The 21990-nt window shown below is 47.5% G+C and overlaps 1 protein-coding gene across 1 annotated transcript in view; it reads left to right on the plus strand.

Moving 5' to 3' along the window:
* Positions 1 to 123: 123 nt before the first annotated feature.
* GLI2 (GLI family zinc finger 2) overlaps positions 124 to 21990 on the plus strand; it is a 259657-nt gene continuing 237790 nt past the window's right edge. The window contains exon 1 of the mRNA XM_010376433.2: positions 124 to 539. The gene's annotated coding sequence lies outside the window, so the exon portion shown is untranslated. The remainder of the gene's footprint in view (positions 540 to 21990) is intronic.

The raw sequence follows: 21990 nt of genomic DNA on the forward strand, positions 1-21990 counted from the left end.
CCCGCCCCGGGCGGCGTTCGTGTCCCCGTGCGTCCCCCGGCACGGAGCGGGCGGGCGGGCTGGCGGGTTCGCGGGGCCCTGGTGTGCCCGCACCGTGCGCGCGGGGGCGCTGCGCCGTCCGGCGGCGCTGACGGATTGCGGGAGTGCCGGCGCTCGCCAGCCGAGGCAGCAAGGCTCCGCGGACTTTTTTTCAAACTCCCATCAATGAGACTTCGAGGAGGAGCGGGCGGCGGCGGCGGCGACTGCGGGCGCGGAAGAAGGCCAGGAGCCGCGGGAGGAGCCGGGGGAAAGAGCGCGGGCCGCGCTGCGCGCCGGTGCCTCGGAGAGCCGCCTGCTCGCCGGCGGTAGGGGCTGAGCGGCGCCCGCCCGCCTCTCGGTCCCCTCTTTCCTGGCTCGCCCCGCCCCGGCTGGCCGGAGCCCCGACACAAGGCAGCCAGCCGAGGGTCGCCGCGCCAGCCAAGGTGGGATGGGGGCCCACAGCCACCGCCCGGCGCCCGAGAGGCCACCTGCGTGCTAGAGGCAAACTTTTGTCTCCCTCGGTAAAGTTACATTGGTCTTCTTTTACTTGCTTTTCGTGGCGAAGCGCCTCCCACCTCGGCCAAGCGCGGGCCGACTGGGATGCTGTGCCGTCTCGGAGGGTCCCTCGGCCGGGCACCCGCGCCTCGGCCTTGGGATTGGGGCACTGGGCTTCGGGGGACTCGAGGTTATTGGGCGCGACCCTGCTTGGGGCTCTGGACAAGCAGCGCGGGGACGTAAGGAGGGTCCTGGGGCTTGGAGCTCGTGGTCTGGGGTCGACGTTGCACCCCCTCCCTACCTGGGGGAGAGCGCCACTCTTCTCGGGGTGCACAGCGGCCCGGCCTTCGCGCGCCAGCCGGGGGCTGTTTTTACAGGGGTTGGAGGATGGGATCGGAGGCTGGGATGCTCCGAAGCTGGCGTAGGTGGGCATGGGAGCGTGTCTGCGGGCATGCTGAGCGCTGAGGGGCTGCAGCCAGCCACTTGAGAACTTCGAACTCCACTTCTCCGCGCTGCGCGTCCCGAAGCCCTGCCTTTCTTTCTTCCTTCCTCGCTCCTTCCTCCCCCTCGTCGGGCCCGGTCGCCCCCTCCCCCTCCGCTGGGCTCTCCTCCTCCGCTGGGCTCTCCTCCTCGGCACCCCCCTCCTTTGCCTCTCTCTTCCTCCTCTCCTGCCCTCGGCCCTGAGATCCGCTTGACTTCCCAAAGGGATCCGCACGTAATCCTTTGCCGGGTCCTCCGGTTCCCCCACACCACCTCACTTTCATCCCTGCCCCCCTACTCATCGTCTCCCCCCACCCCCGACAATCTCTCAACAAGTATATTTGCTGAGGAATTTGAAAAATCCACTACTGCAACTTGATCTGTATGTGATGGATGGGGAGAGGCGCGGAGAGAGTTGGGCGCCAATCCTATTAAGGGTTTAGAGAGGGGAGCCTTTTCCCCGGACGGGGCGGGGGCGGGGAGCTGGGAGGGAGCGTGTGCTTGCGTGTGTGAGTGTGAGTGCGCCCGCCGCTCCGGGGAGCTGGGAGTCCACCCAGCTCGGCGCCTTTCAGCCCGGCGGTAACTGCTGGCATTTCCTAGGAAACCCGACTTTTACCGCGTGGGGAGCTGGGGATGGAGCCTGTGCGCCTCACCCTGGGTGATCGGTCGCTGAGGCTCTCGGGGACCTCGAGCCCCCCACGCAGGGTGCCTCTCTCCACTACCTTCTCTTTTGTGTAATTGTTCTGTGGCTCCTAGAGTTGATCCCAGCTGGAAAAGTAGACCTGTCCCTAGTGTCTGGTCCCGCGCCCTGGGAGTCTTGTAGGCGCCCCTCTGTCCCCTAGCCCGGGCATCTCGCTCGATGCGCGATCTCTGGCACGGGCTTTGCAGCTCGGTGGCCGCAGCGGTGTCCCGGGCCCCTCTCCGCCGCCCTTGCCGGGCGTGTGAAGGTTTAATCCCGACAGCTTCAGATAAAGGGAGCAGTTGTAAAACGCTCATAGGCTGTTTGCAGATGAGGCTCTGGGGGATGTAGGAGAATTTGAAAGTAAACGTTTCCTTCGCAAGCGGCATAAAATAGTGTTTAAACAAATATTGTATTGGCATGCTCAGGGGGCTCGGTGCCAAAAAGTAAAGTAAATAAACTGTGAAATCCAAAATATACAGCGGGGAAAGCGGAGGAATAGGCGGGTTTGTCACAGGCCTCCCTGATGAGACCAGTTTGTTCCAGCCACCTCACCTGCCAGCCTTCTCTCCGCCCATTTCCTTACCTTGCTGGGAGTTCCCTTGGCTGGGTTTCCCTGTGTCTGGGGGCAGGCCCTCCCTGGGGCCTGGGAGCGGCTTTGCAGTTGCTTGTTTAGGGGGACGCTCACGGTGTGGCTACCTGGGCCAGACTCTGCAGGGAGGGGAGGACACCCTGGCTATGCCTGGCTTGAGTTTGGAGGCTCTTTATTTAGGCTTTTCCCAGCTTCTGGTCTGTCCTGGGGCAGTCATTCTAGAATGTGGAATCCAGATCCATCAGGGGCCTTCTCTTCTTTTTGACTATGCTTCTTGTGCCTCTTTCTTCATCGTTCTTGCTTTTGTTTTCCTAGACTTGCCGCTTCTCTCTTGAGGGTTACAGGAAATTGTGGAGATGTTTTCCCTGGGATTCAAATTCCACTCAAACCCAGCCATATGGAAAGTTGTCGCTTGTCTGATGAGTTTAAAGTTAATTATATTTGGTAAGATTTAGGGTGGTTTTATTTTCCTCTCTGCTTTGAGAAATATGCCAGTTTCATGAAATTATTTCGTGATTTTAGGGGGATTTAAGCTAATAAAGGGAAGATCCTACATTTGAAAGAGCCCAACTGCCTCGTGGCTTCCTTGAAGCTTGTGTGGAGTTAGTGAGGCCCCTGTGGCCAGGCAGCCTTGGAGTGGAGTGCCACTTCACTGTCTCAGGGATGCTCTGGTCCACTGGTGGAGAGAGCACTGAATGAAGAGTCAATCTTTTGAGTTGCTTGGTCAGAAGAGGGGGCCACAGGGCTACTGGTCAGCAGCTCATTGCCTGGCTGTGGGGTTCTTGGGGGCTGTGTACTGTAGCTGGCTTGTTTGCACTGCAGACTGAAAAATACACAAATACTTCACGCTTTTTGTACTCCCACAAGTGCCCTGTACACAGTGCAGCCCCTGGGGCTGGATTAGCAAACCAGGGATTTCAGCAGGCAGGCAGACAAAATTGGATATTTGCCTAATAAACACCCTTCTTCCATCGTCCCCCACCCCCGCCCCGGGGGTACTCCAGGGGAGAACTTCACTCCACAGATGCCAGCAGTTCCCTTTAAATGGGAGTAGGAGGTTGTCATGCGCACTTTGAAAGCCTGTGTGACCCCCTCACACCCAGCTGCCTTGTTAAAGCCTAGAATCGGAGTCCTACATCCTTGTGTACTCTCTGGGTAGGGCAGCTGGCCTTTTCCTTGGGAAAGTGTGTTTAGCCCGGCTTCGTTTCATCTGCATGGCGCTTGCTGCAGGGAGGTGGAGCAAACCAGCCTTGCTTCTTAGAGGCTGTGGGGAGGAGAAAGGGTTTCTACCTGGGCCAGTGCCTGTTTCCTAGTGGACAAGGGGCAGCCAGGCCAGGTGGACCTCGCTGTGGACAGCTGCAGCTGTTCCCGCTGGGCCAGGGCCCTTTGAAAAGGAACCCCGGGGAGCACTTCCCCCCTTTCTTCTTTTCACTAAGTGTCAGAGGCATGGACAAGTGAAACACGTGAAGAATGCCAAAGAGAAAAACAGTGTTCTCAGATTCCAGAAAATTCAGAGGCAAAATAGGTGACTGTACCAAACACCAGAATGTACAGCGATTTCGGTTGCTCCTGAAATTGCTCCTGCATGTCTAAAGAAATCGGGGAGGAAAAACTGCTCTCTGTTTCCTCAGGCTTGTTTAACAGATTTGAGAAAGGGTCATCCGACATGGATGTTTGAGAGTGTCCTTTGAAAAAGAATAGCACCTTCAACACTTTTCTGGTTTTCAAATAAACACACAACACCGGATTCAACATTAATAATTTTCTCTAAAATTAATTTGAGGGTTTGCTGTGGAATATCAATAATTTAAAAAAAATCATTGTTTTTTTTTTTTTTTTTGGTTTAGAGGATGACAAAAGCATCCTTAACCCACAAAACTGTATTTAAAACCTGGGAAAATGCACAGATGATAACAGTATACTTTCTGCACATTTAATATCTTATTTTCCCCCCAATTCTTTCATCAGCACAGTAATTCTCAATAATCCTGTTTGTGTTGTTTCTGGTTTCTTAAAAAATATACACATGGGGGCAAGTAACTCATTTAAGATGTGACCAAAGAGTACTTATTAAACTGTTTTGGGGATTTGGGTTTAAATTGAATAATGTTTTGTGTGTGTGCTTGCACATGTGTGTTGTTTAAAAAAAAAAAAGGTTGCTGGGAAGTGTGTTTTAACTGTGAGTGCCGGGTTTCAGCTATTAGCATAAGAAAAAGTTTTAGTGCATTTGCCATTGTCTTGAATGAAGAGTTCAGCAAAGGGAAGGAAAGCCGCAAAAGGGTGATGGTCCATTGAGATTCTTCAGCAGCCCCGAGCTCGTCATCTGCCTCTGAAATCTGTGATCGGATATCACTTTTATCTCGCTTTTCCATTCTCTAGCCTTTTTCACACGTTCACTTTTGTCAAAGTTTATTGATTATGTTTTCTTCTCTACAAATCTGTGGAAAATTTAATGAACCAAAAACAGCAGTGAAATAAAGGGGACTTTTTATTCATTAGCACGGGATTGGGACTGATTCCCCTCTTTGGGCAGCCGAGGGCCCCAGGCCTCCTGCAGGCAGCTAGAGGGAGGAGGGAAGGTGGCCCGGCTGCAGGCTGAGGCGGGGACTCCACAGGCCTGTGGCCTCCAGGCTGAGCAGCACGAGCGCAGCCCTGCACTCCTGTCCCAAGTGAACTCTGAAAGCTTGTCCGCGATGGCTGTGCTGGTTGAGCCTGTATGCAACCACGCCGCAGCCCCCACCCGCCATGTCCTCCTGGATCCTGGCTCAGTGGACTCGGGGGAGGTGGGAAGGGGGGTATTGTTTGTATTTCCCAGACTTACAAACCATTTGAGTGCTGGGCCTTCCCTGGGACACAGTTAAGTATCTCCCTTCCTCCAGACCCAGCTGAAACCTGTAATTAAGCAAAGCCCCTGATGTGATTACACTTTGCTGACTCGGCTGGGTTTGGAGCCATTCCCTCTAGGAAACAGGGTGAACTCTTGCTCTTCCCAGAGGCTTCCTGGGCAGCTTGTGGTGCACCTCTATTGTACACATGTCCGCCTGTCCCCCTCCTTTGGCTCTCTTCGTCTCCCTTCAGCCATCCATTCTTTCTTTCTTTCTTTCTTTTTCTTTCTCCTTCCCCCTTCTCTCTTTTCGTCCCATCCCAATCCCCTCTTCTCTCTGCGTCTCTCCTTTCTCTCCCTCTCCGTTCACTCTCCCCGTCTCCTTTCTTCTCTCTCCCTCCGTTTCCCCCTCCTCCATTTCCTCCGCCTCCTCTCTCCCTCTCTTTTCTGTCTTTTCTCATCTTTTCCCATCTCTCCCTCCCGTTCCCTCCGCCCCCTCCCCGCCCCCGCCGTCTGGACCTTCCTCTCCCTCCGCGCCGGCTTTTCCGCCCGGCGGAGCGCTGGCGGGCGAGGCCGCGTGTCCGGGCGGCGCCGACCGTGCCGCGGCCGGGGAACATTCCGTGCCCCGAGCGCCCCCGGCCCGCGGCTGCGGCCCTCCCACCTGCGCGCCGGCCTGGTTTGCAGCTCCCGAACAATGGCCACATTGTCCCGGCCGCACACCGGTCGCCGTTGGCGAGTGGCGGGAGGCCGGACCTTGCTCGTGGCTAGTCGGGAAGAAAGCCAGCGGTCCAGGTCCCCATAGCCGAGCCCGCAGCGCGCGAGTGGCTCCCACCCGGGAAGGGCGCGGGTTCCGAAGGGCGCCCCGGGTCTTCCTCGACCCTTGCTTCCCATTGGCCAGCCCTCTTGCCCGCTTCCCCAGGAGGGGCTTCCAGTTGCCTTTACAGCTGGCGGAGTGAATGAGGGCACTCCGCGGGAGCCGGGAGAGAGAGAGAGGCCCCGTGACCAAACTTTTAGTGGCGTCTGAAACTTTTTCTCTAAGGCATCTGCAGACAGTAATCACGAAGGCCGCCTTCTGCCCTTGTCCACTCCCGGCGACGGCAAAGGAAGGGTGGTCCTCTCTTCCATTCGTCTTGACCTGTAGGGATTCGAAACCCATTAGCGCTCAGAAAAAAAGATCTTTGCCTGATGTTAAAAGAGCATCCCTGGGTCCAAGATAGCCCCTTCAGCAGACGCTTAGCAATGCGTCTTTGTGTGCTGGACAATGCAGTAAGTCAGCCAGACTTTTGAGCCACATTTATAAGGAACTGTAAGGGCCGCTCAAGTACACTTGTACTAAGTTGAATTGATTGAAATTTAATGGCGGTTAGTGGCGATGAATGGTAATGATTTTCCAGCGTATCTTTGGCATACTTGACATTAATAACTGGAGTGTGTGTGTACGCACGCCGAGAGCCCGCCACACACGTGAAGCCGTAGCATTATTCATTTTCCGAGATGCCAGTCCTTTCTCTCCTCAAATCCTTTCCCTTCTCACCATAATTCAGTTGTTAGGATGACTTTTTTTAAAAAAAAGGAAAGAGGGAAAGAGAAAAATTTTTCTCCGTTGAGCACGTACATCATGTCAACATAATTTTGAGCTCATGATTTCTTTTCAATTCCTACATAAATCAGCTTCTAATATACAGAATGTGATGAATTTGTTTTAGCTGCCACCATGAATTAATGTTATGCAAATAGAAGCTTTGCAGGTGAAATGATTTACTTAATAATTTCAACTTCTAATATTTAAACTCATTCATTATGTTGGAGTTAAAAAAAGCAAGTCCATATTTTTAAACCCGAGATGGGGAGATTCGTATGCAAGTATTTGCAGTGCAGCAGCTCTTGATGACCAGAAAATAGCTCTTAATTTGTTGATTCTCTGGGAATCTGCAGCTCACCATGCCAAGTGACCTAAGGAACAGGTAATAGAAGACTTACCAAGTTTTGTCTGGAGGAGGACACAAATGCATTTACATAATTCCATCGTAACCATCAATGTGCCATATCCAGTGGGACAGAACTCGCTCTGCTTTGGGGACCAAGGAAGTCTTCCCATTTGACCTGGTCTTGAAGAATACTTGTAACTGCCAGGTAGAGAAGGGTAAAGGGCTCTGATGTGCCGCCTCCTCCCTCCCCTTCCTGCTTCTTTGTCCTTTGTCCTTTGCTGGTTAAGACCATCTTAACACTGTAATTCCAGGGCTTTGGGAGGCTGAGGTGGGAGGATTGCTGGAGGCCAGGAGTTCGAGGCCAGCCTGGGCAACATAGCGAGACCCTGTCTCTAAAAAATAATAATAATGATAAAAAAAGAAATCATCTTAAGAGCCAGTCATTAGAGGCCGGGCGCGGTGGCTCAAGCCTGTAATCCCAGCACTTTGGGAGGCCGAGACGGGCGGATCACGAGGTCAGGAGATCGAGACCATCCTGGCTAACATGGTGAAACCCTGTCTCTACTAAAAATACAAAAACTAGCCGGGCGAGGTGGCGGAGCCTATAGTCCCAGCTACTCGGGAGGCTGAGGCAGGAGAATGGCGTAAACCCAGGAGGCGGAGCTTGCAGTGAGCTGAGATCTGGCCACTGCACTCCAGTCCGGGGCGACAGAGCGAGACTCCGCCTCAAAAAAAAAAAAAAAAAAAAAAAAAAAGAGCCAGTCATTAAATACCTGTCTATGAAGGTGACCCTGGTGTAGAAAGTTGGGCCAGAGGACTACCCAGATAACTGTTAGGAAGACTTTCTTATATATACCATCCTTCCCGGCTGTTTTCCTCTGAAAGAAGCTGAGGAAGAGCACAAGAGTGATGGATGGCTGCACTATAAAGATAATTAGCCTGGACCCCTTGGAGTTATCCCCAGGGACAGGGAGACCCAGTCACTCAATAGTTGGGTGACCCTGTGCAAGTTGCTTTGCCTCTCTCTGGGAGGAGGGGGCACTTGGTAGATGTCATCTCTCAGGTCCTCCCAGCTTCAAAACCCTCTGAGGTAGCACACCCTGCCTGCTGGGGTCTCTAAGGGTCAAACAGCAGGTAGGGTGGGAGGATCAGAGTCTGGAGAAAGGGACGGTCTTGGGTACCCCCTGGGGAGAGTTGGGTGCCTCTCAAGGAATATGTCCTGCCTCTCCTTGCTGGCCACTCTTCCTAGCCAGCCCCTGTGCTCAGGTACCTCTGGGATGTGGTCACAGGGTCAGTGTAAATGGGGGTGGCCTTGGGGACATTGGTAGAGAGCCGGACGACTGTGATGGTCTTTTCAGACTTTCCCGAAGGCTGGAGATCAGTGAAGGAAGGGCTGACACATAAATTTGTCTTGGATCTCTGAAGATGATAAAGGTGGAGTTTTGACTTCACTTCTCAAAAAATTGAGGTCATTGCAGTCTGATGACAGGTTGAAGGTACATCACTCAGATGTTTCTGCAGACAGCCGTGGGTTGTGCTGTCATGATACATTGTGTGTGTCCAGGCAGTGACAGTATATTTAGGGCTGGCCCTCGCTGTCTGTGGAGATCAAGGTGAGGGGACATCTCTGGTGCTTTTGGGCTTGAGAGTATGCATGTGTTTCCTTATGTATGACCTGAAAGAAAAAATTGGACTCAGTAGCTACTCAGTTACTTCCATACTTTTCAGCTATGTGAATCAATAGTTGGAACAAGATTGTAGGGTTTGAATGTAATTCAGGTACATTCATCTACAGAAAATGTGGTACATGATATAGCAATTTACATACACAGTATAGTACATTAGATTACCCTTCCTGCTGTTCACTGTGAATAAGGGATGTGCAACATGTATATTTATGCTGATAGACATTTATATGGCTAAAACTTTAACTGCCAGATTCCTTTAGAATTAGATTTTTTCTTCTCCTAAAATGTGCTTGAACCCAAGAACTAGAAATTAGTTAATAGAGGCACATCTGAGAATAAGGCCGCCAAGGTCTTTAGGTGGGGTTTGTGGGCCTCCTGGATGGGATTCAGGCAGGAAGCTTGTTAAATATTGCAGAATCTTGGGTTCCCCAGGGAGAACCCATTGAATGAGAATTCCTGCAGAGTGGGCCCAGGAATCTGCATTTTATCCAGGATTTTTGGTGGGGGGCGGGTGATGAGGAATAATGTCTTTTTACTATGATGTCCCTCAGTTCTGGGATAGTCCAGAGCTGGATTTTCAGCCAATTGCAGCACTTTCAGCTGCCTGGACAGCTGTTGCAGCAAGGAAACTGGCTGAAAACAGAGGTGCTTCTGCTCCGAAACAGCTCTGAGAAGTACGCTGCAGGGCAGGGTCTCTCTTTCACAGGACAGTGGCTAAGACTGTAAGGTGGCTCTGGTGGTTACTTACTTTTGCTGGCCTCCAAGAGAAACAAGAGAGTATATTAAGTCAACATGTTGGTTTATGTGCCGTAGGTTCTGTCCCAAGTGTCCCTGGAATGCCTTCTTTCTTTTTCCGTGTAAGGAACTGCAGAGCCATCAGGATGCTTTGTGGCTGAAGTGGGACCAGTTTGGCATTGGATAGTTTGAGTAGGTATTTTGGAAGTTTGACCTCCACTTAGGTTTGGTTGAAGGGCCTACCTTGTGGACATCTTTATGGTCCCTAAGAAAAGTAGGAAGGAGACAGATTGTCCGATAGGGGTGAAGTTGCAGGAGAGGATGCTGTGTGGTGGCCTCAGGCCTGGGAGCTGGAAGGAGCCTGCCCTGAGGGTGAGCAGAGCCCTCACACATGATCAAGGGCCTGGGAACAGGCTTTTCTTGTCACTACTGTCCTGCAGGCCTTGAAGACCTGGGCTCTTCCACACCCGCAGCTGTGACCATGTGGGGTGGCTTCTGGGGCTTTGATTCGTACAGTTCTGCACTGCAGACTTCATTTGCTTGATGCTAACATTAGAAGTGCACCTGGGCCATTACTTCAAGAGTGCATGGAAGAACACATTGGAAACATTTGAAATTGTGATGTGGGTGGATCATCATCCACCCTGCAGCTGATTCACCTGGTGGCCATGTGGTGGGATTTGCTGGTCTGAAGAGGCTAAGGATTCCTTCTGTCCACATTTTTGAAGTTCTTCTGCACAGGCAGATGTGTACAGTAGATTGCAGGCTCTTGCTGGCACTGGGGGCCCCGTGAGAAGGGAGGTGGGATGTGGGCTGGTGCCATTTCCATCTCCTCTGGGTCTCTGGTGTGCAAGACCTAGGTGCCACATCCTTCTGCAGGTGCAGCCCTCAGCCCCTGGGCCCGCAGGACCTGGTGCTCAGTCCAGCGGTTTTACCAACAGCAGCGGAGGCCCCATGATCCAGTGCATTGCTTCTTCAGTGCCATCTCTCTCCGTCTTCAAGGGGCCACCTTGCATGGATGGTCAGGAAAAGCTGGAGTGGGGCTCAGCTTACAAAAGACTGACAGCTCCTTTGGAAGCCTGGGTTGGCTGGGCTTCTGGGTCCCAAGCCTGCCCTGGTGGTGGAAGGCCTGTTCTCATGCTTATAGTGATTGTAGCAGTGAGAAGCGAAGCTCCTAGACCAGTGTCTGGCTGTGGGCATCAGTAAGGCAGCCTTGTGGAGCACCTGTGTCTGCTTTGAGCTGCACCCCCCTGAAGCTGCCCAGCCACCTGCCCAGCCAGAACATAGAGGACCTAAGAGAGGCCTGGGTCTCTCCGCTCCCTGGCCAAACCTCCTCCCCTGTGGGTGCCTCTGGTTTTCCCAGTGGCCCAGGGCCATGACTATCCCTCTTTCTTCTGCTTCTGTTTTCTTGGCTTTTCCTTTATTGAAGTTTGAAGATCCATCTCTTTGCTGGACTCTGGTCTCTGTATCCAAGGTCTGGATTCTGGTTTAGCACTTGGATTCAAGCAAACCTCTTTCTCCTGGTGCAAAAATACTAAAAACAGCAGCAAAACATTATTTGCCCCCCAAGATCTTAAAACTAAGACATGCCTTTTTACTGAAAATGTAAAATAAGGAGAAGCAGAAAAGGGAAAATTTGGTTAAATGTCCTGCCAGTCTCTATTTTTTAATATAAAAAAATTTTTTTGCTCTATCCTTTCTTATAAAACTGAGGTTACATTAATACAGTCTTGTAACTCCTGATTTATTTAACATTATATCATGGAGATCTTTCACGTTATTAATAATTTTTATTAGTGTGATTTTTATTGGCTACATAATATCCCTTTGTCTGCCTCTCTCATGTTTTATTTTATCATCCTTATACCATTGGGCATTTAGATTTTCCTAGTTTTTGTTATTATAGATAATACTGGGATAGACATCCTTGTGTCTGAATGTTTACCTGAAATTCTGTTTCCTTAAATATATTCCCAAAAGTGGAATAACTTAGCTAGACTATTTGGACAGCTGTTTTTCAGGCCCTTGTTAGGCCTCAATGGAGTTCCAGCAGTATGTACCTAACTTTGGGGAAGAGATGGGAAGCGCTAGCTGAAGGTTTTCAGAACAGCTATGCACAAATCAATGTAAGATAATTATTGAGTGCCTTCTGCATGCTCAAGACACACGCAAGCCACTTGCAAAATAGGGCCTCAATTTGCAGATGGGTGAGCAGGGCCTCAGAGACTCTGGCGAATCTCCATGTTCACCTGGGCAGTGGGGGCAGAGCTCTGAGCAGAGGCAGGTTTGCTGACCCCCAAGCCAGGACCCTCTCCCAGAGTTGGCTCCTGAGGGCTGCCCTGGGAGCAGCTGGTTTGCCTCAAGCAAGGGCTATAGCACTGATTTCTCAACTGGGCAGTGTCTCTGGGGACATTTGACCTGTTCAGAGACATTTTTGTTTGTCATAACTAGGGGAATGCTATTGATATTTAGTGGATGGAGGCCAGGGATGCTGCTAAACATCCTGTAAACCACAAGGCAGCCCACGACAAAGAATTTTCAGCCCAAATGTCAGCAGTCCTGCTCTCCAGAAACCCTGAGTGGGGGCACATCATAGGGAACCCCTCCCCTACTGACAAAACAGGACTCTGCCACTGGGGCTTTCCAGGGACTCCGACAGTGGGGCTGTCAAAGTAGGCAGCAGTAGTTTATTCAAACCTAGTTCTTACACCAGCCTGGAAATCTTAAACCTTCTTTTCTGTGCCTTGAATTTGAAACAGTGTGGCAGGTGCCATCAAGAGGAATTCCTTGTGTAATCCATCAGTCAATCAGCCAGTACTTAATGGAACATCTGTTATGTGCCCGGCACTTATTAAGCTCACGGCTGTAGGCATACCTTGCTAACTTGGTTACGGAGCCGGCAGTCTCTGAAATCCCAGTACGTTTCTCAAATGTGCATCTTCCTCCTCATCCCCCTTGCCTAGGAGGGAGCCTACTCTAGGAAAGGCATGATCTGGAAAGGCATCATGGGAATATTGGCCAGGAGCAGGAATTGCTCCAAACTGTTTTCCCTAAGACCCTGAATAGGTCTGTTTTCCTGGCTCCAGGCTGACAAATTTCCACTTCACAATGAATTTTGTGTTGAGCTACGCCTGCAGCTACTAGTTAGAGAATGCAGAGTCCTGTCAGTGTAATGAAAAGCCCCAGAGTGAAGACCTATGAGCAGTGGCTCTTTTAATTAACCAGTATGCCTGAGCAGTTTGGAAGGCTTCCTCTAAGAGAGGACCAGACTGGGTCTTCCAGGAGGAGGATTTTGCCAGCAGAGGGGTCGGGGAAGGAAGGGCTGTCTGGGCAGAGGACCTCATAGGGCAAGTGCTGGACAGGGTGTGGTATTTCTGGAGCCTCTGGTATGTGGGAGGGTCAGTGTGGGGTTGCCTCCAAGGGTGGCTTTGTGGTCCTCCAGGATGACTCTTCTGACTTACTGCCTACCCATGGTTTAGCTTCAGGTCATGGGACATAAATGTGCAGAGGGCCCAGGTTCTTTCCGAGGCTGGAACATTTGGGATCCTGATGTACAGCAATGTAACTGATCATCAGCTTTGTCCTCTCATTCTCCCCGTCTTGGGTTTGGGCTCAGTTTCCAAAGTTATATCTTTCTGTCTGGTGGGTGGTGGTTCTCAGAATGCTCTCTACTACAATCCCCAATCAAGATTATAGATTGAGATTAAGATGAGAGTGATCTTGCATTCTCCATCCATCCATCCTCAATCCATCATCATCCATCTATCCATCCACCCATTCATCCATCCATCCATCCACCCACCCTTCCACCCATCCATCCACCTTCCCTTCCACCCATCCACCCATCTGCCCTTCCACCCATCCACCCACCCTTCCACCCATCCATCCGTCATACGTTCATTGACTGCAAGGATTATAAAGGCCTTTGCTGTTGGCCCTTGGTGTACCCGTCCTCCCCATTCATGAAGCCAAGGGTCATGTCCTCTGTAAAGTATTTCCTACCACAGTCCTAGGCTCTCACTTGTCTCTGGGGTTTCCCTTGCTTATAACACTTATTAATACTGCCTTGCCATTGTCTGTTTATTTGTGCTTAACAAATGTTTGTTTATAAATGAATTTTGGGAATGTTTCAAGGGAAGAAAATGGCATTTGTTCCATTTTCTTTGACATCTCTCTTAAAAAATATAAGTTAACCAGATAGTCTCCAGATTGATCTCCTTGATTTGAGAAAGCAAGCACAATTGTTAATTAGTGATTAGTTTTAATATAGTAGAGCTGTATTTTGTGTGTTATAGTTCATTTGGACCCCACACATAATCTCTTTGTATAATATTCTTATGTTCTTTGGAGGGATTTTAGGTGGGAGGGAGGCTGTTTTGGTGGATGAGGAATTGGCAACTTGGTGAGATAACTAGAGTTCCAGGCTGGCTTTGCCTGTGAGTTAACATGAAACCTCAGGCGGCAGGCCATTGTGCCTCTCTGGGTCTCTGCTTATTCATTTCTCAGGACAGATCTGTTCTAGGACTCTGTAAGCTGTGATGGTCAGAGCCTAGGATCACAGTTCCTCTGTTCGTGATTACAGAGGGTTGTATTTGGAGTTTTTAGACTCATTGGCAGTCATCTCACTGATGTACTTCAGTAAGGCAGCACCCCCTGAGCTTAGTAGTCCCTCGGGAAGTGCTCTTGTCTTTAAATGTTGCTGCATCATCTCAAGAGAGGGGCCTTGTTGACCAAGTGCCGCATCAGCCCCCACCACTAGGTATAGGACATGTGTCATGCAGTGGTGACAGCCTGATGCAGTCAGTATTATCACTAGCATTTTACAGATGCCACTGAGACTTTGTGGTTTTATTGGAGTTGCTCTAAGTCCCAAAGATAGAACATCAACGTCACAGCTCCCTGTCCTCCCTGGGGTCGGTTTCTCATCCACCAGGATATCCACAGGGACACGAGGCTCTGCTGCATCCTCTGGGGGGAGGGCAGGGCGCCGGCTTTGTCTCAGCAGAGACACCCTCTGCCTGGGTGGCCCCACGTGACCCTGTCGTCAGCCTCAGCGCTTCCCACTCCAGGAGGAGGTCCACTCACTTGTTCCTTCTGTGTCCCCAGCTCTCTGAGGGAGGGCTGAGGCTAGTTCTTTCCCAGGCTAGCTCACCACCCCCTTCTGGGGGCAAGTTTGGGTGCTGCACTTCCACACAAGCCAGCAGGGCATCAGTTTGGCCCCAGAGCCAGTGCTCCCCTGAGGGGGACTGTCCAGCTGTGGCATGGCCATTGGGAAGGGACAGGTGCATCAGCCCCTTCGTTAGGAAGATTCTGTGGAGATAGGAGCTCAGAGCAGGCACTGGAGACAGACTGCAAATCCAGCTCTGGGCTGCCATTTTCTCATCTGCAAAATGAGGGTAACTCTAAGACCCATCTCAAAGAGTTAGAGGTAAAAGAGTTAGTGTGAGACAAGTACCTGGTACATAGTAAGCACACAATAAATCTTGGTTATTATTATTAAAAAGGCAGTCTGTGTGGGCACGATATATTTGGCAGCTACCACTCAAGTGACTCATTTGGGCTCTCGTTAAGCACGATCCTCCTTCTCATTTAGCATGCGCTGCTGGTCTACACCATAGTTCCCATCTTGCTGGGCCTTAGCAACTCAGTGTCTGCAGAAAGACATCCTGGCAGGGAACAGACCCTGCCCTTCCCAGAACCTGGATACTTCTGTGCCTTTTTTTTTCTGTGGCCAGCAAAGGGGTCCGTTGTTTACCAGGGAGTCCTTCTAAGAGGTGCCTGGTACAGCATCTTACCTTTCTCACCTTCATGCTGCTGGAGGCTGTACTGGGCCGCAGGGGGATGCACTGGTACCGCCTGCCTCTGCCTTGCTCTGCAGAGGCCTCTCCGAAGCGGGCCTTCCTGCCAGATCCCTCCGGTAGCCAGGATGGTGACCCCCAACTCTTGGACCCCCTCCAGCTGTGGAGACTGTTGCCGGTTGGAAAAGGTACGCGTGGCCTCCTGAGGGTACTGACTGTGTGGCTCCCACAGGGCCAGCCCCCTGCAGCTGCTCAGTGCAAATTCTTAAGGATAGAACAGCTGGAAAGGGCCCCGGAAGAATCCCTTGCCCCAAATTGGCCTTTTCCCATCTTTACCCCAACTGAGGGATCATGATGGCCCAAATATTAAAATAACATTTGTTCTTATAGATTTCTTTTTTCTGTTTTATCTTTTGGGCCTGTTTACTTCTAGTCTTTTTTTCCTGTGAATATTTATCCTCTCCACCATTCTCCCCTTCCCCCCAAACTTTACAGAGTTTAGATTGTATGGTTTACAGTTTTGCATCCTGTACTTTTTGCTTAAGATTTTTTGATAAGCATTTGTTGTAGCCCTGACAAAATGATTACTCTGTTTTGGACATAAAAGCTAATTTGTCTTTATCATAAGTAATTATTCTCCAAACACCCTTGTGTACAAATACTCTGAGACGATTAGTATGCATAACTTTCTCTTTTAAATAAAAACAGATCATTTATAAAATAATTATGAGAAAATACTTTAAAAGAGGAAAAGAAGGCATTGTGGACTCCAGGCCCACGTTAGTGTTCTTTGTGGGTAATGCGTTAGCATCTTGGTGAGTTCCTTCTAGGCCTTTCTCTCTTTATGTTTCTGAATACCTTCTGGACTCATGGGATCATAGCACACATATTGTTTTGCAATCTTAACACTGAATTAGTGTGCATGTTTTCCCACAGATATGTCTTTGACCACATTCTTTGAAAACATTTCCAGAGGCAGAATTCTTGATCAAAAGTGAGATCATGTTTAAGACTTTTTTTTCATATTTCTGGGCAAGTGATTAAAAATGTAACTACCCAGGGGAAGGCAGCCCGTGAAGCCAGTTTCTTTCTGATGCAAACGTAATAAAGATACAAAAGGTTAAACATGCAGAAATGTATAGTGTGGAGTGAGCAGGATCCACACTAGGGAGAACCAGTGATAGTGAGTATGCCTGTGTCTCCATTTCTCAATTGATATAGACCAGTGTTTTATTATTATCATTTTTTTTTTTTTTTTTTTTTGAGACGAAGTCTCGCTCTGTCGCCCAGGCTGGAGTGCGGAGGCCGGATCTCGGCTCACTGCAAGCTCCGCCTCCTGGGTTCACACCATTCTCCTGCCTCAGCCTCCCAAGTAGCTGGGGACTATAGGCGCCTGCCACCTCGCCCTGCTAGTTTTTTTTTTTTTGTATATTTTAGTAGAGACGGGGTTTCACCGTGTTAGCCAGGATGGTCTCGATCTCCTGACCTCGTGATCCACCCGCCTCGGCCTTCCAAAGTGCTGGGATTACAGGCTTGAGCCACCACGCCCGGCCTATTATCATTTATTTTTACACCAGTGGGATCATACGACTACACTGTTTGGCAGTTTGCTTTCTTTGTGATCATTTAGCAGTATGTCTTGGCATTCTATCCACGTGTGTACATGTATGTATACGTGTGTAGATCAACCTCGTTCACTTTATTTCTCGCCTGTCTTTAATTTAATTTTTTTTTGTTTGGAGACAGAGTCTCTCTCTGTTGCCCAGGCTGGAGTGCAGTGGCCTGATCTCGGCTCACTGCAACCTCTGCCTCCTGGGTTCAAGCTGTTCTCCTGCCTCAGCCTCCCGAATAGCTGGACCGCAGGCACATGCCACCACGCTCGGCTAATTTTTTGTATTTTTAGTAGAGATGGGGTTTCACCGTGTTAGCCAGGATGGTCTCAATCTCCTGACCTGGTGATCTGCCCACCTCGGCTTCCTAAAGTGCTGGGATTATAGGCATGAGCCACCACACTTGACCCTATCTTTAATTTGTATTTATACTTACTTATTGAATAGTAATATATCTACATGGTTAATAATTTCAGAAAGCATGAAGGTTATACATACATTATAAAGTCTTCCTCCCACTGCCATAGCCCAGCCACCCAAAACCTCTCAAGGATGCTGGTTTTTTTGTGTATTCTTCCTGAAATAAGTTTTGTGCAAGTGGCATGGAAATGAATATATAATCTTTTTTACTTTTTTGTACACAAATGGAAGCATATTTTACAGCCTGTATTGGAACTTGCCTTTTTTACTCACCTTTTTGTGTGAGCACATACACAGCTTCCCCTTCCCTGTGTCTGGGTGGGATACCACTGTATGGTTATACCATCGGTTATTTAGTAGCTATTGATGAACATTTGCCACTGTAAACAGGGTTGCATTGAATAACCTTATGTCATTTCACATACATGAATATCTCTTTGTAGATAAATTCCTAGAACTTCTGGGTGTAAAACTTCTGGGTATAAGGGTGGGTGTTTTTTTCCCTCTGTATTTTTTTTTTTTTTTTTTTTTTGAGACAGAGTCTCACTCTGTCACCCAGTCTGGAGAGTGCAGTCACACAATCTCGGCTCACTGCAACCTCTGCCTCCCGTTTCAAGGGATTCTCATGCCTCAGCCTCCCAAGTAGCTGGGATTACAGGCATCCGCCACCATGCCCGTCTAATTTTTGTGTTTTCAGTAGAGACAGGGTTTTGCCATGTTGGCCAGGCTAGTTTCAAACTCCTGACTTCAGGTGATCTACCCGTCTTGGCCTCCCAAAGTGCTGGGATTACAGGCATGAGCCACTGTGCCTGTCCCCTCTATGGATTTTAATCTTTGCAATTTGATAGAAAAAAAAATCTGGTTGTTTCAATTTTCATTTTTTAGCATCAGTAATATTAAATATTTAAATAGTTAATTTTCCATTGTATTTCCCTATGTGTTTATCAGCTGCTTGTGTGTCTTAGTAATTTTTGTTTCCATTTCATTTTTTAAGTGTCAGTAATATTAAATATTTAAGTACTTTGTTTTCCATTGTGTCTCCCTGTGTGTTTGTTAGTTGCTTGTGTTTCTTAGCAATTTATCCATCAGTGTCTTTGTTTTTTCTTAAAGATTTGTAGGTTTATCCTAAATTAAAGCTGTTTCCTCTGCTTCTCACATGTTACAACATTTTTGTTCTTTTGCCATCTCTATTAAAATTGTGTTTATTTTTCTAGATTTAGGGGTACAAGTGCTGCGTTGTTATGTGGATATATTGCATAGTGGTAAAGTCTGGGATTTTAGTGTAACCATCACCGGATAGGGTACATTATACCCATTAGGTAATTTCTCATAAGGGTGGGTGAGTTTTTGTACTTTAGATAGATATTGGTAAATCACTTTCCACAGAAGTTTACACTCCCACCAGCAACGTACGAGAGTGCTTATCTGCCCATATTCACATCAACAGGGGGTGTTATCATACTTGTTGGTGTTTGCCAATCTGATAGTTGGAAGAGAAACTACGTTTCAGCGGAGTTTTAAAAAAAATGTACGGTTCGATAAAGTTTGACTTGTGTGTGCAAACCATCACCATAATCAAGATAATGGACATATCCATCATCCGCAGAAGTTTCCTCATGCCCCTCTGTAATCTGTCCCTCCACCCCACCCCCGGCCTTCCTCGGCAACCACTGATCTGCTTCCTGTCATTTTCCAGAGCTTATAAAAGTGGAACCATACAGGATGTCCTCATTTTTGTCTGGCTTCTTTCACTTATCACAATTATTTTGGAATTCATCCATGTTGCTGCACGTATCAGTAGTTTATTCATTTTTATTGCTGAGTAATAGTTCATCATATGGATATATCATATCCATATATCATATCCAGATGACTGTTGATGGACATTTAGGTTGTTTCCAGTTTCGGGTTATTACAAGTGAGGCTGCTTTGACCATTTCTGTATAAGTCACTGTATGGGCATATGCTTTCCTTTTCTCTTGGGTAAACATCGAGGAGTAGAATGCCTGAATCATACGGTAGGTGTGTCTGGGTCAGACGGTTGGTATATTTAACCTTTTTTTTTTTAAGACGGACTTTCATTCTTGTTGCCCAGGCTGGGTGCAATGGTGCGATCTTGGCTCACTGCAACCTCTGCTTCCGAGTTCAAATGATTCTCCTGCCTCAGCCTTCCAAGTAGCTAGGATTATAGGCACCTGCCACCATGCTCAGCTAATTTTTGTATTTTTAGTAGAGACGGGTTTCACCCTGTTGGCCAGGCTGGTCTTGAACTCCTGACCTCAGATGGTCTACCCGCCTTGGCCTCCCAAAGTGCTGGGATTACAGGCATGAGCCACCACACCCAGCCTATTTAACTTTTTTAAGTAACCGCAAAACTGTTTAATAAAGCAACTGTACCATTTTATATTCCCACCAATGGTATATGAGAGTTCCATTCCTACCACATCCTAGGTAACACTTGCAATAGTCAGTCTTTTGAATTTCAGCCACTTTTATAGGTGTATAGTGATATATTATTGTGGTTTTAATTTGCATTTTCTTAATGACTAGTGATGTGATTCTTTTGGTGTGCTTTCTTGCCACCTGCATATTGTCTCTGTGAAAAGTCTAAGTGAATCTTTTGCTCAATTTTTTTTTTTTTTTTTTTTTTTTTTTTTGAGACGGAGTCTTGCTCTTTAGCCCGGGCTGGAGTGCAGTGGCCAGATCTCAGCTCACTGCAAGCTCCGCCTCCTGGGTTTACGCCATTCTCCTGCTCAGCCTCCCGAGTAGCTGGGACTACAGGCGCCCGCCACTTCGCCCGGCTAGTTTTTTGTATTTTTTTAGTAGAGATGGGGTTTCACCGTGTTAGCCAGGATGGTCTCGATCTCCTGACCTCGTGATCCGCCCGTCTCAGCCTCCCAAAGTGCTGGGATTACAGGCTTGAGCCACCGCGTCCGGCCTTGTTCAATTTTTTTAAACATGGGTTGGTGATTTTCTTATTGCTCAGTTTTGAGAATTCTTTATATATTTTGGATAGAAGTCTTTTGCAGATGTCCCAGCCTGTGGCTTATCTTTTCATTTTCTTAACAATGTCTTTTGTAGACTAAACGATTTTAGTTTTGATGAACTCCAGTTCATCAAAACTAAACATGATTTATAAAAGTTTTTCTTTTATAGATCATGCATTTGGAATTGTATCTAAGAAATATTTGCCTAAATTGAAGTAGCAAAGATTTTCTCTTATGTTTTCTTTTAGGTTTTAAATTTAATATATGATGTATATTACATTAAGTTAATATTTGTATATAGTATAAAGTATGTATCAAAGTTCTTTTTAAAAAATTGTTCCAGCACCATTCGTTGAAAAGATTATTCTGTCCGCATCAAGTTGCCTTTGCACCTTTGTAAAAAATCTGCTTCCCATATATGTGTGGGCCTATTCTGGATTTTCTATTTTGTTCTTTTGATTTATTTGTGTATATTCACACTGATAGCACACTTTCTGGTTATTGTAGCTTTATAACACATCTTGAAGTCAGGTAGCTTAGCCCTCTAAGTATTCTTTTTCTTTTTCAGAGTTTGCATTCTAGGTCCTTTGCATTTTCATGTGAATTTTGGAGTCATCTTGGCAATCTCTCCAAAAACCCTGCTTTTAAGATTTTGATTGAGATTGTGGTGAATGTAGATGTATATGGAGAGAATTGACATCTTAATAATATTGGGTAATCTGGCCCATGAATAAGGTATGTCCTTCCATTTATTTACATCTTCTTCATATTCTCCTAGCAATGTTTTATAACTTTTAGTGTACAAGTACTGTACATCTTTTTTCAGACTTATTCTAAGATATTTTATGTTTTTGGATACTGTTGTGTTATTTTAAAATTTCAACTTGCTAATATTAAAGAATATAATTGGTTTGTATATATTGTTTTTATATACTGCCTTTTGTAGATTTTATCAGATTTTATATATAAGTGATTATGTCATCAGTGAATACAGATAGTTTTACTTCTTCTTTTATAATCTGAATTCCTTTTATTTAGTTTTTTGCCTTTCACTGGCTAGAACCTGCAGTACAATGTTGCCCAGAGGTAGTGAGAGTTCTTATTCTTATCTTGTTTTTGATCTTAGATTGGATAACATAATACAGTTCATTAATTGATTTTCAACTATTAAAATAATTCTTTAAAATTTCTTTCGTGTATGTTGAAACTCTGTTATTAGGTGCATAGATGTTTAGGATTGTCATGGTATCAAATGACTTTCTTTATCATCTCTGCTAATATTCCTTGCTCTGGCTACTTTTATGATTTTCTGTGGGTTTGTAGTTTTTATCAAATTTGGAAAATTTTTAGCCTTTATGTCTTTCAATATTTCTTCTTCCAATCATCTATGTTCCGTTTCTTCTTTGGGGACTCCAGTTACATGTGTATTAGGCAGCTTGAAGTTGTCCCACAGCTCATATGCTCTTTTTTAATTGTTTTCCTCTGTTTATAATACCGGATAGTTTTTATTGCTATTTCTTCAGGTTCACAGATCTGTTTTCTTCAGTGTCTAATCTACCACCAGTTCCACTTAGTGTATTTTTCATCTCTAGAAGTTTGATTGGGTCGTTTTATATCTTCCATGTCTCCACTTAACTCTTTGGACACAGGAATTCAGTTATAACTACTCTTTTCATGCCCTCATCTGCCAATTCTAGCATTTGTACCTGCGCTGGCTCAGTTTTGATTAATGTTTA

The sequence above is a fragment of the Rhinopithecus roxellana genome, chromosome 14 (assembly GCF_007565055.1).
Source record: "Rhinopithecus roxellana isolate Shanxi Qingling chromosome 14, ASM756505v1, whole genome shotgun sequence".
Lineage (NCBI taxonomy): Eukaryota > Metazoa > Chordata > Mammalia > Primates > Cercopithecidae > Rhinopithecus > Rhinopithecus roxellana.